General features: G+C 35.4%; 1 long non-coding RNA gene across 2 annotated transcripts; it reads right to left on the reverse strand.

The window, feature by feature from the left end:
* Window positions 1-3,561: 3,561 nt before the first annotated feature.
* LOC110904443 lies at window positions 3,562-6,573 on the reverse strand. 2 transcript variants are annotated; one of them, XR_004879668.1, is made up of 5 exons: window positions 6,378-6,573; window positions 5,886-6,192; window positions 5,104-5,179; window positions 4,976-5,018; window positions 3,562-4,896 (listed from the first exon to the last, which is right to left on the reverse strand). It is a non-coding gene; the product is annotated as an uncharacterized LOC110904443 (long non-coding RNA). The 2 variants fall into 2 exon arrangements; XR_002572529.2 differs by having other exon boundaries at window positions 5,886-6,573.
* Between the last annotated feature and the right edge of the window lie 11,470 nt (window positions 6,574-18,043).

An 18,043-nucleotide genomic window follows, 5' to 3' on the forward strand; every position in this document is an offset into this window, starting at 1 on the left:
AACTCATTGAAGATCTCTTTATATACAACATAGCCTATGTATCCGTGTGTTACACGGGTTATTCAAAGTAAAATATTTAATATTTAATGGTGTTGAGATAAAATTTGAAATGATAGAAACGTTCCATTTCTTATGTAAATATTCAATTACAATGAACCGAAAAAAATGAGTGAGAAAAAATCACAAGTCGTTAAATAAATACATATGGTATTCCTATATTATAACGAAAATCTAGAACCGCAAGCATAATATACAAAAATACTATAGAAACCAACAAAGAATAATTTATAAAAAAAAGAATGAAACAACATTTTACTCCAAACTTGAGGTTCAAAGTAACTATTCGGTCCTTGATGAGAGACAGTAGAGGGGAGATAACAATTGTAACACCTTGCTACATCGTTACCGAAAGCTGCATGATATAATATATAGATAAATGTTGGTCGTAATTTGTAAATTTGCTCAGATGAACTAACAACAAAGAATAATTGAAATCAAACAATAAGCTATAATAAACAGACCATGAGGATGGTGTTTGGATGTGTTTTCTTAAAGTTATAATAATCACATAAGTAAATGTTTGAACGGGGTGGGGGTTGGGTTTAATTGGCAAAGCCATTGGAGTTAAGATGTTGTTCTCCATAAGGTCAACGGTTCGAGCCCCACTGAAGACGGATTTAGTGTAATTTAAGCCATTAAAAAAAGTAAATGTTTGAGCATTTGGCAAATTTTGCTTGTTTAATAAATTACTAAACATGATGACCAATCGTGACATTTTTGTGAAAATGAAAATAAAGTTGAAGTCTCTTAAATTGTTAAAAGTAACTGGTAAATTAGTATTCTTAGTGTACTATTAGATAATGAGTTTTTGCAGCTGGTGTTGAATTGGTTATTTGAACCTTATATAATCACATTTCTAGAAGCATTATATGTTCATCGGAACATATTACTTGATTATTGCGACTTCAGGTCACAACAATCAAATAATTAGTTTTGATGGAAAGTCCAAACACCAACACATTTATAAAAGATTGTAATCTTTAGTCTATTGGGTGACTTTCAACCCATCTGACTTGTTCCCTTATCCTTTTTTAATTTGACGACCAGTTTGAGATGAAACACAATCACACAAGCCAAATATATCTACTCTTAAGTAAATGGGTTTAAATTGTCACCTCTAAAAGCGTAACAAATGAACAATAATACCTTACGAGCTGACTTTGTCGCGGTAGCAATCACCACCATTACTGGAACATCTGAAATTTTTTGCTTAAGACACCCCTGGTACTCTATAATCTGGACGAAATCATGTCCCCATTGGCTGATGGACAAAAATGATAAAAAAATATATTAAGTGTTTATAAATATGTATGCTTTTCGAAAAGAAAAAAACAAAAAAATATACGTTGGCTAAAGAGTCAAAAGCTCATAAGCAAAAGTCATAGTTTCCAATGGTGCAAGGCTCAAGGTGGCGTATCCAACTCGCCTCAATCAAGTTGCACCATTATTCAATATATTATATTATTATTTATATAACATAACTTTGGAGTAACTTTACATACATATTTCTAAAAGTTTAAGTTTTCATGTATATCCTTTTAAGTTTCGGAAACTCTCACAATATCATTTTTACCCATTCTATAGTAGAATGTATATATACAAACCGTAATGCGAAATGTAAACATATTGCAATTCAAGATTATCAAACGACACATGGCAACAAATACGCTAAAATACCAAAAATAGACATTTTAATGAAATTGCCACCAATTTGACAACAAATTCGTTAAAAAGAAACAACAAACATGTTTTCAATATATGTAACAAAATAATCACCATTTTGACCACATAGTGCTCGTTCGTATAGCTTTACCTCCTTTCAAAATGATGTGTGTAAAATGCAACATATAAAATACATCAAATAAGGCATAAAACTAACCCTTTTTAAGTACTAATGTTGGAAAAAGAGTGCTTTTGTCTTCCTTTTGTATTTTCAGGATTAAATGAGCTCAAATTCACAAAAGAAGCAAAAAGACAGCTAAATCTAACATAAATACAAGAAAAGGAACACAAGTGGATTGCCCGACCCCTCAACGGCATCCTCCAAAGAAAAATAGAGAAGACAGAAGACTGAACACGCCCCGTGCTCAGCCAGCACGGGGCCGTGCCCAAGAAGCAGCAGAAAAGACAAACCTATAGAAGCTTCTATTGCCCACCACGGAGCCGTGTCCAGCGGACACGGGGGCGTGGCGAAAGTACAGCAGGCGCATTAATTGTAATTGCGAATTACAATTAATGAAGAGAGAGAGTGTCAGACAGGCACGGGGGCGTGTCCAGCGGACACGGGGCCGTGCCCAGCCTTCTGTTCAGCCTATAAATAGGAGTGCTTGGTTTCATTGCAACTCATCCCTTGGCACACCACCTCTCTCACACTTCATCCACCACCCACCACCACCATAACACCATCATCCACCACCATCATCCATTGTCCATCATAGAGTGTGTGAGTCGTCTCGGGATCCAAGATTGATCGTAAGAGTTCTTGACAATCAAGGCCATGTTTGCCTAAGTCTCTTACATCACTTGGTGAAGACAAGTGTTTAGTATAATACTTTTTATTTTTAATCTTTTGCACTTTTTATTTGGTTTTGTATTAATGACTTTAATAACTAGTTGCTTATGTTGAAGGTGATCTTTCCTTATCGTTTGTCCGTGGTGTCTTGGCATTATTTTACTGTCTATATAAAATAAAAGATTTTCACCATTCATATCTCCACGGTCTATATGGAGGTATGTTGGCTACCTGGTCGGGGGTTAAGGGAACGGTTTGGTAAGGGTCTTGCCCTTGTTCAGCGTTTAGAGGTCCTGCAAGGGACTTGGGTCAAATTTAGTAGGATCTCCTTCAATGCCCATAGGTATTGGATGGCGGGGATCCAAACTCTTTGACCCCCTCATAAGTTAACTACTATTAATACTATAACCCGGCTATTTAGGACTGTATCCCTGCTGACTCAGACTACTTAGTCAAGGGTAACGTCACCGCCAAAAGCGGGGCCTACCATAATTTGCATTAATAACTTAATTCATTATCTTCCAATAATCCAACCCTTTAGGATTGTATCCTTGCTGACTCAAACTACTGGGTTGAGGGTAACGTCGCCTTCAAAAGAGGGGCCTACTACAATAACTAAGATAATCTCTTAAACAAGTGCAAAAGTGCGAAAATAATCAAAGGTTATACTAATACACGAGTCGGATCCAAGTGATTCATCTTGTCTATCTGTTTTTATTTTATTTTTATTTTTCAGTATTTAGTTAGTTTTTATTTTCTTAGTTTAAAAAACCTTTTCTAACATTTTGATTTGATTAGACGTTGAGGATAAACCAGTACTAAAAGCTCTTGTGTCCTTGGACGACCTCGGTATCTTACCAACACTAGACTACGTCCACGATGGGTGCACTTGTCCATATGTGTGTTTATTCGTAAATATCGTGTTTTATAAATTTAAAACTTGGCTAAAAGTGTAAAAAAGGCTTAAAATATACATCAAAAATATATTACACTACACGCACATCACAAAACAATAGCTAACCTCTAAACCCTTGTTTCCTAATCAACCCATAACCTTAAGAAATAAATTTTGAGAACAACATGAACATTTCATTGACCACCTTAAATGAATAAACATATACTTATGGATAAATGAATATTCAAGTGTCAATTGTCTAATAAGGTATAACATTCTGAACATTTAGAACCAGTAATCAAGAAAATTATAGCCTCGAAAACAAATGTTTTAAAACAAACCAATATCCATTGCAAAGAATAAATAAATAAACAAATACCTGCGATGCGATTTATATTGATTATAACGTGATAAGAAGGTTGTGGTTATTCACGCCGGCATCTGGCCAATCCCAAAAAACGTTACCTTTAACGGGTAAAATCAAATATAGCTAGCTAAAAGGAAAAGATCATATGGGTCGAGGGCACCAAAACAGTATTCTTAATTCACAAAACCTTTACAACAATTTTATTCAAAATGATTTACTAATATTGAAATAGTATAACTTACTTAAACATAACGTACAATTTATTCATAAAAAAATTCAGACAAAGTGTTTTAAGGTCTAAAGATCGAAAACTCGACATTTACCACAAATTACCAGTTTTGACCTGAAATTACTTTGGCATAACCTCCTAGAGTCCACTAACTTTTTGCCATTACATGGTATTCCTTCGAGTAGCCTCAGTGATCATACACATTCCCTTTATAAAGCTGATGTCACAAATTCTTTATCAAGCCTCTAAATGATTTAGATTATTATTCTGATAATATTATTTCTGAGACCATTATTAACAAATTAGTTATTAATAAAAAAATGGAGAAAACCTTTCTGGTTATCCTCAACCTAACTCGGCCCGTTTCAACCCGGCCCTATTTTGAACCATTACCTGATCCACCCACCATTTTAGCACCTTTATAAAGAGCTGGCAAATATGGAATCATCAGCCCAATTTCCATCACTTGGAGGTTGGAGCTCCAATTCAAAATGTCCCACAAATTTTATAATTTTTAAGTTTTGTGTTGAGTTGTTTTTCCCTTAATTAAAAATTACAATTTTAAAATTTAGCAAGCATCATTTAATTATATATATAGAAAATTTAACATTAACTATGATGATCTTTTATGAGAAAACGAATTACCAGCAAAGAAATTACAATTTTAAAATTTAGCAAGCATCATTTAATTATATATAAAGAAAATCTTGTATTAACTATAATGACTATCTTTTATGAGAAAAGAAATTACCAGTGGCAAAACTTACAATATCTGTCATTAACTCTTCACCATGATCTGTGGTAACTTCTATGACATCCTTTGTTTTCACTACCTGAAAATATGCATTTGACAAGAATCAATTTAAAATTCAAGAAAGTTAATAACTAAATAAACTAAAAAAAAGTAAGAACCTGTGTCACATTGGTCTGTGGGGGCAAAATAATGCATCTGTCTCTGATTTAGTGACATTTAGATTTGTTTAAAAATCCCACAAATCATTTATAAAATATAAGGCTCATGGATATTTTAAAACATTTACCTGAGTGGTATCTCAGTTAATTTTCTTCAAGTCAAAAGCAAAGATCATTGACTGCAGCAACCCGACATTCCTTAACCTGTCAAAATATTAGGTATATATTCATTCAAATATGAAGAAAATAGTATTAACATGAAAATTAATTAGAACTCAAAAAAGGGATGTTGGATATAGGAAAAAAATAAAAAAAGAGGTTAACTACATAACGATATGTTCATTTCTTGTGAGATCCTGGCAAGACATGTTACACTCTTGTCATTCAGAAGACACGCATCTATTAGATAGTCAATTGCACAATTACTTGATCAGTACTTATGAAGCATCATCACATCGGACCTTAATCATTATTGTATCCGTTTAACAGTTAACTCTTTCAATCACACCCTCTTTTGTGTATGCACTAACATCCTATCCCACTAATGAATTTAGATTCTCCCAATGAACAACAAAATACAATTAGGTCTACAACCTAGTAATAAATATAACAACAATTAAGCTTAAGATCTCATATCAACATTCTACCAATTTAATCAATCAAATTACCTAATTCAACAATTAACATTATATATAATCACAAAACTTGCAGAATCTAATTAGGGCTTCAAACTTCGAATAACCCAAAAAACAAAACTTCAAATCCAAACAAATCAACACAAGTTCAAGAACCCAAAAACAAATCCAAACACAAACATCAGTAAACATCAATAATTCTTTGAAAAAATGTCAATTCGACACAAAATCAAAACTCGAATGAACATTTAAGCAGGAATTGAAGAATCGTTCACCTTGTGCGAAGAAACAGGTCTACTTTCTCCTTCTCAACATCATCATCATCATCATCATCCACCTTGGGTAATGTCAGTTTATTCAAGCAATAGTACGGATACATGACAGAAAATTACAGAGATGAAGAAGCAACAAATGAAACAAACGACCCAGAGGAATGATTGAGAGATGAATCGCCAAGGATTGATTGCCCAGTTCATTCTACTTGAATAATAAATATTATTATAGGGTTTATAAAAATTAAAAACTGAACCTGCGTGCCTCTCGCATACAAATCGGTAATCCAATAATCCACCATTGGATCAACTAATACACAAGAACATATAAAGTTAGGGTTTTTGATCTTAACAATAAACCCCAAAATTGAGACAATCATACAAAAAAAACATGAAAATAAATGAAATCTAAGTAAAACATATAAAAATCAAAGATTAACACACACAATTACAGGATGAATTAGACAAATAGATTGATTCAGAAACAAAAAATACCGATGGAAGAACAAATCACTCCAGCAAAATGCAGCAGGGGAATGCAATCAGGGTTTGTGAATGCAAAATAAGATACAGAGGAAAGGTTCTCTTCTTCATTATGGAAAGTCCGATTAGATTGAAGGTTGATCGAGAAGCGGTGAAGAAAAAGAGCGTGTATTCAATTTGCCGCTCAAAGGGAGAATTGAAGAAATAATCAGATGTCATGTGGCAAGTAATGGTTTAAGCAAATGCCATGTGGCAAGTTGTATCAAAGTATTTATATATATAAATATAACTTTTGTTTCATTTTTGTTCTAAAAAGAGAACATAATAAAGATACATCAAGAGGATTATGGTAGATGACATTTTACTTCTAAATTTTATCTCTATACGTTTTTAAAGGAAGACCAAAGCTACCCATCTAATGTAACTGTTCATGTTTTCCCTATTATTATCGTCAGTTAGAAGAGAACCTACAAAATTAATGCGAAATTTGACAAAGTAATAGTTACCACGGGATGAGAGACGCTTTTATCTGTTGCAACACTTTTAGCAATTTCAATGAGAGCAACTTCAGCAGCAGATTGTTCAGCCGCCTTTCGATTCAAAAATCCGGTCAGGGAATGATAGCTTTCCTCATTTACTACGACAGTTGACCTGAATACTCGCTGGTGTGAAGGGCCTTCCTTGATAGTATGATAAATAGGGGTGTTGAGTCCTGCCTTTTGAGCATACTCTTGCAATCGACTTTTGAATACGTAACAACTTGACACACCTGAAACATTTGGTGTTTCATTAAATGACGCCAAAGAGTTAATAACAATACTTTATAAGACAACATAAACTATCTCAAGTTTCTGTTTGGTGATTAAGCATATAACTTTACTCAATGTTGTCACGTCCTAAAAGGCTAAAATTTTAATGGAGATATTGGTCTTCTAAGTAATATAAACAAACAATAAAAGTTTAATTTTCTTCACATGACACACCTGAAACATTTGGTTTGTAGTGTTGTTTCCCACTCTACTAAAAAACGAAGATATATGAAATAAGTATAGATGATGACACTTCAGTAAGTTATTCACCATATGTATTCTGGTAAATGACTTCACAGACATTTACAAGTATTTTTGTTAATTTCCATCGTGGCAAGGTCTTCTTTCTTGAAAGCAAAATTTGGAAAAGATACAAACCTAACAGATTAACAATGCATAAGCAGCTACCAGGAAACCCTGTAGATAAAGAATCACACAAATTAGACCAAAAGTGGTAACGCCATAATGGTATCATAGAGGTGGCACCGGGGAAAGTTGGTGTGTTGGTTAACGGAAAATGATACTATCATTTCTTAATAACGTAATTAAGGAGGTTGTAATCATTTGAATACATTTTGGATGACTCTTGACCCATTTGACATAAAAAGTTTAGTTTCTAATGATAAATGTTTGAAGTTGAAACATGTTTTAACAATCACCACACATGATGGGTTTTCAAACCAACAGTAGGATATACATAGGTCAAGCATATTTTGTACTCTAAAAGCCAGTTATTCATGTACTCTGTAAAAACATAAACGACATTCATCTTTTTAAAATAGATAGCCTTACCACGCCATACCCAATAACTTGCAGGGGAGTGACATCCTCTAGGTTGAAGAAACATACCAAAAACCTGTAACTGGAGGCGATGATCAATGGAGGCCAACAAATTTAACATACCAAAAACCTGTAACTGGAGGCGACGATCATTGGAGGCCAAAAAAATTGGGATTAGGGTTTGGAGGAGGCAACGATCAATGGAGGTTAACAAATTTGGGATTAGGGTTTGGAGCAGAGAAACGACTGGAGCATGTGAGGCGGTGGATAAAGAAAAAATTGAGAAGCAGGTCAAAAAGCTTTAATTATACAGGGTCAAGGCAATCAACATATATATAGTTTGATTCTAAAGTTTCAAGGAAATCGATATTTATTAAACGTTGTTCACTTTTGTTTTTACTTATAAGACCTACGCTATTAATCTATGTTATTAATCAGGTAGGCCATTCAATTCATAACGCAAGATGAAAATAACAGAGAAATAAGTTTTTTTTTTAAATCAACATACTATATAGAAAAAAAAGCTCCATAATCCCCTTTAAGTTCCATACTATATTTTAGATTATCCAATGGAACATTCTTTTGTATTTTATATTATTTTTGTACTTATGGATCATATAAATTGAAGTTAGATTCAAAGCTATACCTACGTGAACAACATCCATACATATTTTTGAGCAAGCACAATGAAATATGCAGGATCCCATCCATCGATCCACCTACCAGATGTGTATTGGATGTCAAACACTTAAGTTTACCATAACATGATAGTTGCATCAAGTGCATCTTTAGCCATGATGAAGTTTGATTAAATTCACCAAAATACCAAGTCTGCATAAACATGGTATGTTAAACTTGATAAACGATAAGCATGAATTACCTATAGTCAATGATGAATAAGAACTCTCATCAGCCATAATTGCAAATTTCTACACAATAGATTCCATATCAATTCATGGATAAATGAGAAGTAGCTAAAAATGAAACTCATTAATACACTATCATAGTCATTCTTTTACTCTAATAAGCATTGCATAACTAAAGAAAACAATTAATACACAGACACACATTAGGCACATTTTTTTCCAGCAATAGTTTCCAGATTCACTGCAAATAAGCACCAAACTATCAGCCAACAATAGTTATGATTCACTGCAAATCATAAAAAAAGAAAATAAACAAAACCTCAATTAATCATCAGATTAAAAATCTAATATGACATAACACTTCATTTATATGATCCATAAGTACAAAAATAATATAAAATACAAAAGAATGTTCAATTGGATAATCTAAAATATAGTATGGAACTTAAAGGGGATTATGGAGCTTTTTTTTTTCTATATAGTATTTTGATTTAAAAAAAAAATTCTTATTTCTCTGTTATTTTCCTCTTGCGTTATGAACTGAATGGCCTACCTGATTAATAGCATAGATTAATAGCATAGGTCTTATAAGTAAAAAAAGTGAACAACGTTTAATAAATATCGATTTCCTTGAAACTTTAGAATCAAAACAAAGATATACCCAAACAAAAACAATTGCGACCCAATTTGTAAGAGCAGACGCAAGGATTTGAAAATCAAAGACAACAATCATAACATGAGACATAAGAAGAAAAGAAAGCATTACAATTACAAATAGAAATCAAAGAAGGCAAACCTGAGCGACATTTGTGTGTCGGAGCAGCAATATGTCATGTTACATACCTTGGTGTCGGCGCTAGACCGCATTTACAGATCATCCCTTCCCAGCAATCATGCTGACCTTACACATACCATACTGTTAGTTATCCTCAAATGCATACTTAAGCATATTCTTACCTTGGCTTCTACCCTTAGATCTTGATCGAGTCTTGGATTGTACGGGTCCTTATCACAAGAGCACACAGGTTTGAGTTCAAGTATTTACCTCCTCATACTTGATTTCCCTCAAACCTGGCTCTGATACCAACTTGTTACACCCTAACACGCTTTAACTGAAAAGACGCAGCGGAAATACGTGCCATAAAATTTCTTTCATTATAACCCTTAGGTCTTACTTGAAAGTTCATTTTTAAAACAACTCTTTTATAACGAATACGTAAACTAACTCAATTAAAGAATAAATCATAACATGTGTATTACAAACTTCATTTTCAGACAACCACGTACAATCCTTCATACGACTCGGTCCTTGATCCCTATCCCTTGATGATCCTCATGTTTCGCTCTACCTGCGTTCACCACATAAGTCATAACATTAGTACGCATCATAACATACAAGATTTCTTCATGTTTACTATTCGTTCCAATAACTCTTTACGTTCCGACTTTCCATTTGATCATACAATCTACGGTGAAACTCTCACTATTCCTGCGATACACTTCATTCACCAAGCGTGTTATTAACAAGGTATTATCCGTACATTCTTACAGACATACACATATTCTTACATGCATACCTACACATCTACATACCTACATACACTCATACGTATCTTCACATGTACATAAATACACATCTACTTACGCACATACAATACCACATGCACGTTCAATATCTTACATACCTCTTATATATCCGTACATTAATTACAAGGTACTTACACTTGGCATCTATAGCCCATAACGTCAAGGAAACGATCAAAATCATGTTTCGGGAGCCCGTCGTGGTCTACGGATAACGAACCGAAGCCTACTATACTCAAATCAACTTAGATAACAAATTTCAGCTTTTGAAACATGGGAAGGCCGTCGGCGACGGCCCTAGGGGCGTCGGCGACGGCCCATGCATTATCCCGTAGCCCAAAACACCCGTAGGCAGTAAAATAGCCCGTCGGCCAAAACTGGTTTTCCAGGGGGCGTCGGCGACGGCCCCTAGGGCGTCGGCGACGGCCTCCAGAAAACCAATTTTCTTGCCGTGTTGTTTTTGCCGTTCGTACGCACTAAAACTTGCATAACTTTTAAACCGTTTACCCGTTTAACCTCCCGTTTCTTCCTACATGCTTGTAAATTCGCATTCTATCCTATGAACTAGAAATCCAATATACGGTTTAAGGAAAATATTCATTTAAGCTCTCGGCTCATTACCTTTTTACAAGTTTTGACCCGTTTATGCATTTACCAACATAACTTGCTTATTTGACCCAATTCTCCGGAAACCTTATGAATTCAATATTACCTATCATAAAGATTAAATCCTCGGATGCCTTGCATCCTCTTAACCTATTTTCGCTCAAAAGCTCATTTTGACCCGTTAAGGGTATTTGCGCATTTTAAGGTCTATGACTAACAAAAACCATACTTCTCAATCTCACACTCGTCTAAAACATTTCACTTAATCAAACAACGTATTTCTAAATAATTTCAAAGATTGTTGCCCGATATACCCATCGAGGGCGTTTTGGTCAACTTTGCTTCATCCTTTGCAACAAAGGACTATCCTTTGCAACAAAGGACTCCATCCATTTTTAAACAATTCCTACGGCTTAACCATGACTCTAATCACACTTACCTGGATCGGGTCAAAGCTATGACCCGTTATAATGCTTATCCACTTAATTGCTAATCAATAGCAATGCAAATCCTTTCGCCATTCATCCTGGGAATACAAAGTACTTAACAAAACAATCACTAGTCGCCATTGCCAAATGGTGATATCTTCACCATTGTCCGAATTGGTCTTAAAAGACAATTTCATCCTTATGGGGTTGTAATTATTCATTATTCCTCCCTTGTAACTTATTTCTTCATTAACTCATAGTCAAAGTTACCGTAATACCCTTTTTACCCTTTTTAACCCTCAAACTTAGTTTCTTGACATAGTCATATGTTCCGACCCGTGTCAAACTTGTCGAAACATCATTCTTGATATATTAGGTTATCATGCTCTTAATCTATACTATGAATAGATATTCTACGAAAAGGGTGTAAGCTTTACTTACCTTGCATCCGAGTACGCTTCCCGTGCACATAAGTTCCATTTGACTCGCTTCTTTCCCAAGCTTCCATGTCGCTTACCAAGCATCAACTATCATATATCATTCTCAAGATAGTTAGCTTATTCATCATTCATCACAACCTTTTCATTACACGGATCTTATGTGGAATTTATCCCTCAACCTTATAACATGCTAATCTATCATTTCTTATCCGATTTCTTTAAACATTCACACACATGTTTGATTCTAAACATCATTATCATAAGTAAATCATCAATTTACATCACATTATCTAAAACCCACTTCACAACTACATTATTAATCACTTGCTAGTGATCTAAACTTAAGTTCTTCATAATATCATCATGCCTTTGGTGTATGTACTACCTTCTAAACATAAAGTACAACTAGTTCATGCACAATCTCCTAATCTCATACACAATTCATCAAATTCCACTTCCTAATCATCACGAATCATTCATGCATAAACATCAAACATACTAGTATTACATTTCTTTTAATTCCTCAAACAAGAACCCATCATGCAAATCAAAATACATCAATATTAAGCAAAATTGGACATGAATGATTCACCCATGTCATCATCTTCATCATAACAAATGGGTTTCACCCTAAAACATCAAATTAACCTAAATCATGCATAACCCATGTCCAATATGATGATTCTAACACACACCCATTCTCAATTTCATATAAATTCGCGATTTACATCAAAACCCACTTCGTGAAAGATCACCAATCTAACTTCTAAGACATACCTTATGATCCCCTTGTGATGGTGATCATTAATCCATGTTTATTTGCGAATTTGAGCCTTGAATCATCCCTTGATTTGAAGCTTTTGAAGAATTAGGGCTTGGCTCCTATGGAGCCCTTCTGATCGTTCCAGAACACACACGAGATGTGTGTGTTTTTATTAATTTAAAACATAACTTTCCCCTTGTCCATTTTTGGTCCCTCAAGTTTATACCTTTGCTTGTTTTGCTAAACATTTGACTAGGTAAAATAACCTAGTTATTACATTCTATTTTATTAGACATAGGGTCTTACTAACAATTTTAATAATTCGAGTTTTGGGGCGTTACAGGGTACAACAAACGAAGCAGTATGCACTGCCGGAGAAGGCCATACACCCGAGGTTACACTGGTAAAATTGTAGTGTTTGAAATTATAGAACGAATAAGGATACAAATATGATGGAATTGAGTAGAGAGTGCTTCTCTCTATAGTTCCCTAACATATGGGTCTTCAAGTGATCCTTCTTGTCTAAGAATTCTCTATGTATATACTTATGTATCTTTTCTTGTATTTCTCTAGTATCCTAAAATGTGACACAAAGCCTACATTTTTACAAGAGGCATAACTGGATTAAGAGTCTATTTTAATTAGAGAGTTAAATAAGATCAACATAAAGACTTATAAAAAATTAAAAGACATAAAAACTGTAGGATCGGAATCTGACCCGAACGAGTCAATCAGAGGAGTTTGATCAGATACAGGTGCGGAAAACAAGTACCTGACGAAGAAACAGCTAGATCTTCACTTAATTCTCTTTACTGATTGATTTAACACTTTTTACACGCAATTCTCACACCGGCAGCACCTCGGTATGGAAATCTCAAAGTTACAAATGTGGACCTCTCTTGTGGTATTTATAGGAGATGTGGACCTCTTTTATGGACGTGACGAATAAGAGGGCCAGGTATGTCCGTAAAAGGGGTCCAGGAATGTGTGAGGTGGACCTCTTATTCGGCATGTCCGAATAAGCGGTCCAAGACTCTAAAACGCCTAAACTCTCCAGTTTTCTTGTAAAACGCGCCCTAATCTATACAATACAATGAAAGACTCGATCTAAGACGAAATCAACAGATGTAGTGCACCAACAGACTCCCCCTCAGATGTTGATGGAGTCGACTATCGAGTCACAACAATGCTGTGTCTTCACATCTTCAGTCTTGATCAGTCTCTGGGCTTTCTTTCTCTCTATCTTCAGACTCCCCTTCTCGATTTACTGGCATTCCTTTGTTCTTCAGTAATATCTTCAGGATCGTTGTCTGTCTTTTCATCAACTTCTCATCTTATCCTGCACATTCTCTACCCAAAACATAAGTTTTACAGTTTTAGAATAAAGATGTAAGCACTATAACAAACTCTTCTTCAAATCAAACTGAAACATTATCAGTGACAATCTTGATGAACCCCCTGAAAGGTTAAATTATGAAAACATTTGATTTCAAACAAACACTCCCCCTCAAATATTGCTCATCATGTTTAGCACTCGGAATTTTGAAAATCAGCTTTCCAATATCAGTTGTCTAAAATCTTTTTAACTTTTTCAAAATTTTATGCTAAAACACACTGAAAATCTTTTTGGATTTTGGAATATAGAGAACAAGTAATGCAGTAAAGAAATATATACAAAACAATATTTTTGTGAGTTCGTGTAAGAGGATCATATCAGTTTATGAGACATGTCACCAACACCGTTAAGCTTCATTTCATTTTAAGTTCTAAACAATTCACCTAGATTGTCAGTATGTTTGTCCACTTAAATTTTCACACAAACTTCAACTGATCCGAGATACGATATTAATGTCTTAAGAACTTAAACTTATCCGTGTGTCCCACTACTTGAATATACTCCCGTATCCAGATCCCAATATTCAGTCTTACAGGTGAGTATACCACAGCTGATATCTGTTCAGAGGTTAAATGCGAGGGCCGTGAGAGCTCAGGTCGATAATTCCGTATACGCAGAGAGATGACGGCTTCGACTTTTCGGTGTGTCCCCTTTAGAGGATCTTTTGATTTCAACAGCAGCGACTATCAATTTTATTGTTTCATCAGCTTGCTGAGGGCGATGCTATGTTTCAAGCATTTGCGTAAAGCATTATCTGGGGACTAGGTCAGTACTTCCATACAGCAGAAGTCCCGGGATAATACCCCAGATATCACTGAGCATAAAGACCTAGTATCTCAGAATAATGGACCTTTCAAACAAGATTTCAGGGGTTACCTATATATCCAAGTTTGTGTTAACCCACAGAACAAGCAAGTTTGAAATTTAGGTTTATATCTCGTCACAATCTACTAAATGTGTAAAAACCTACTGGCACATCCTCAGTGAGATTGTTTATCACATTTTAACTTTCCAATTCTTTAGCATGTTGTGACAGCCTACTGATGTACTATCATTTCCTCTTTTCACAACGAAACTCATTTTTGAATTTTATCATGTTTTTGTATTTTTCAAAATTTCTGATGTTTTTGGATTTTCTGAAATTTCCCTACTCCCCCTAAAATGCAAACACATTTCAAAGGAAATTTGAAAATAACTAGATTCTTGACCCACTTGAAAACATAGAAAACAACACAAACTGTACAGAAACATGACAACTAATATCAAATCGCCTCAATTCGCCATTCGCTAGGCATAAACAATCTGAACTCCCCATTTCACAAACCATTTTCTCATTTAGATTTCAAAACACTTAAGTTTGTTTTAATCAAAATGATTTTTCCGGAAAATGAGTTTGTTACGATAAAAACCACTTGTAGGTTTATCACTTTGATAAAATCGGGGATATGGTTCATCATCTTGTTCTTTATAATATCATGAGTTAATAAATCAAGTACAACTTAATGTCCTTGATTCACTATTTTGCAATTAAGCAACCTGTATCACTTGTAAAATAACCATACAATACCACTTGTATGCATATACAAAATGCCGATTCCTGCTTCACACTTACCAACCTGGAAGCTCCGGCGTAGTCATTCATCCTGTAAAATTTTAAAAATTTTAATTTTTCATATGAATTCAAAATACATGAATGATGCCGATTCCTGATCCACGATTACAAACTTGGGATCTCCGGCATGTCAGGTTTTTCAAGCAAAGAAAATGTCCACCCAAGCCTGACCAGCCTTGGGTGATTTCAATTCAGATTTTGTTGGGGTGTAAGTTGCTTTCTTTGTAGCGTAGAAATCTTTTACCCCTTTCACCTTTCTATCAACCATTTTACTGAAAATTTTCTTTACATTCCCGTTAAAAGCTTTTTCAACATCAAAATTATCCTTTTCAGAATAACTCTGATATGAGACTTCAGTCTTTCCAACTTTTCTTTTAAAATTCTCAGTCTTCAATGGTGGAAAATTCTCATCATCCATTGAAGGAACTGAGTTTTGATCACTCTCATCAAACTTTGGCTCCTCTGATTTTGTGGAATCAGATTCATCGCCAAAGTTTGATCACTCGAGAGTTTAGTCTTCAATTCACCATATCATAAGACTCGTATATAATTTTACTAAATTAAATCTCAATTCACCTTATTCCAAATTTTCAACAAACGATATATATTGCCAATACATGTAAAATAAAATGAAATGTTATCATTCTAGTATTAAAATGTTTAATAATAAACGAATTTTTATAAATACGATGATCAACCCCATCTCTCTTGATATTAAAAAAATAAACAAATAGGTTGGATTATTCGTTTATGTATATGGCCTACACATGTGTAGGTCACATATAGTTTATTTCACTCACATATGTGTAGTTAAAACAATTTGAATTGAAAAAAAAACATATGAAAACATTAGTTTGATGGTTTTAATGTACATAACTTACTAGAAAGCATAAAATTTTTAAAGATATAAACTTTTTTTTATCTAATATTCATATTAAATTTTGAATAGGGCAATTACAAAGCAATGGCAGGTAGTCGGGTAACAAGTTGCGCCGCCACCATCTTTTGAATAGAAAAACCAATTCTACTAAATACAGAGTTTGAAACCTTTAGCGACGAAGAATTACTATTAACAACTTTTTGAACACGATTCAAAAGTCGCACAGCGTCATGAGCGAGACCACCAAAGGTATCAAACGCAAACGGGACAAACACATGTTGATTCTCCAGGCAGGCTTTCTCATGTTTTGCCACTTTGCTCGCCTCTGCCTTGAGCACCGCTTGCCCTACGACAAAGCCCTTGTCCTTGAGCCCGACAAGAGAGGAGACTCCAGTTAGATCTACACAAGCGTGTTTCCCCTTCCCATCCAAACACAAGATGTCCGCCGGGCGTAAAGTGGACCTCCCCTCTAAGGGGTCAGTCAGGAAATTTACTGGAGCCTCCTTTTTGGCAAGGATCCGGCCCGCTTAAGAACATCACATAACACATCTCTCACCCAATCATGTCGATATTTAAACCCTGGTAGCTCTTTACAGTGGATCGCGTGCTCGCCGAAAGAATCCAAACACGCTTTGCGGCATACCGGACATGGCTCGTCAACTGGGAACAAAGGAATCATCAGTCGGTATCTAAGGATAGCACGGTATTCCACAGCCGACATGTGTTGCCCCAAGCCTTCAATAGGTGCGACAGACAGAAAATCCTGAGCATTTGGGGCATGTAGACATTCAAACACAGCTCTTTGCCGAGGGGATAAAACAAACTTCTCTTCAAACCTCTTGACAATTTCGCCATATAAGGCATTCGCCAGAATTTTCTGGGATTTTGGAGGGGCAGTGTCTTTAATGTACAAACCGCCAATATCAAGGTCGGGAAGAGAACTATGCAAAAGGTCCAACGCACTCCTGTAATCGGAGTCTAGAACATCCCCACTACATTCTCGGAGTATGTGGTCTTGTAAACCCCAAGATTGGGCCATTGAAGCCACGAAAGCATATGAAGAAGCATCCTTGGCCGTACAAATCCCTAAGCCTCCGAACCGGGTCGGGAGAGAAACCAACCTCCACTGGAGATCTCCAAAAAAGGCACCCCCACAAGCAACAATATCATCTAAAGCTCCCCGGAGGCCTTCATCAAAAACAGATACTCCCCCGACCAAAGAAGGTTGAAACGTTCGAAGACCAAACAGTAATTTAGCAACACTCATACAAGAACGAAGCAAGAGGAGCTCGCTCTGAGGGTCCCGTAGGCGTTTAAGGCACCTCATCAGCTCGACCGCACAGTTCGCTCTTTTAAGAGCCATACCACTAATAAACTCTGCATCACGACTAACGGCACCCCTCATGAGTTTCACACCCAGCATCGGCCTCCCGATCCCCCGAGGGAATAAGCCCTCCTGAACCTTTACACCATTGCAGGTTGGCCAGATATAAACAACTCATAAAAAAATAAAA

This window comes from Helianthus annuus, chromosome 14 (assembly GCF_002127325.2).
Source record: "Helianthus annuus cultivar XRQ/B chromosome 14, HanXRQr2.0-SUNRISE, whole genome shotgun sequence".
Taxonomy (NCBI): domain Eukaryota; kingdom Viridiplantae; phylum Streptophyta; class Magnoliopsida; order Asterales; family Asteraceae; genus Helianthus; species Helianthus annuus.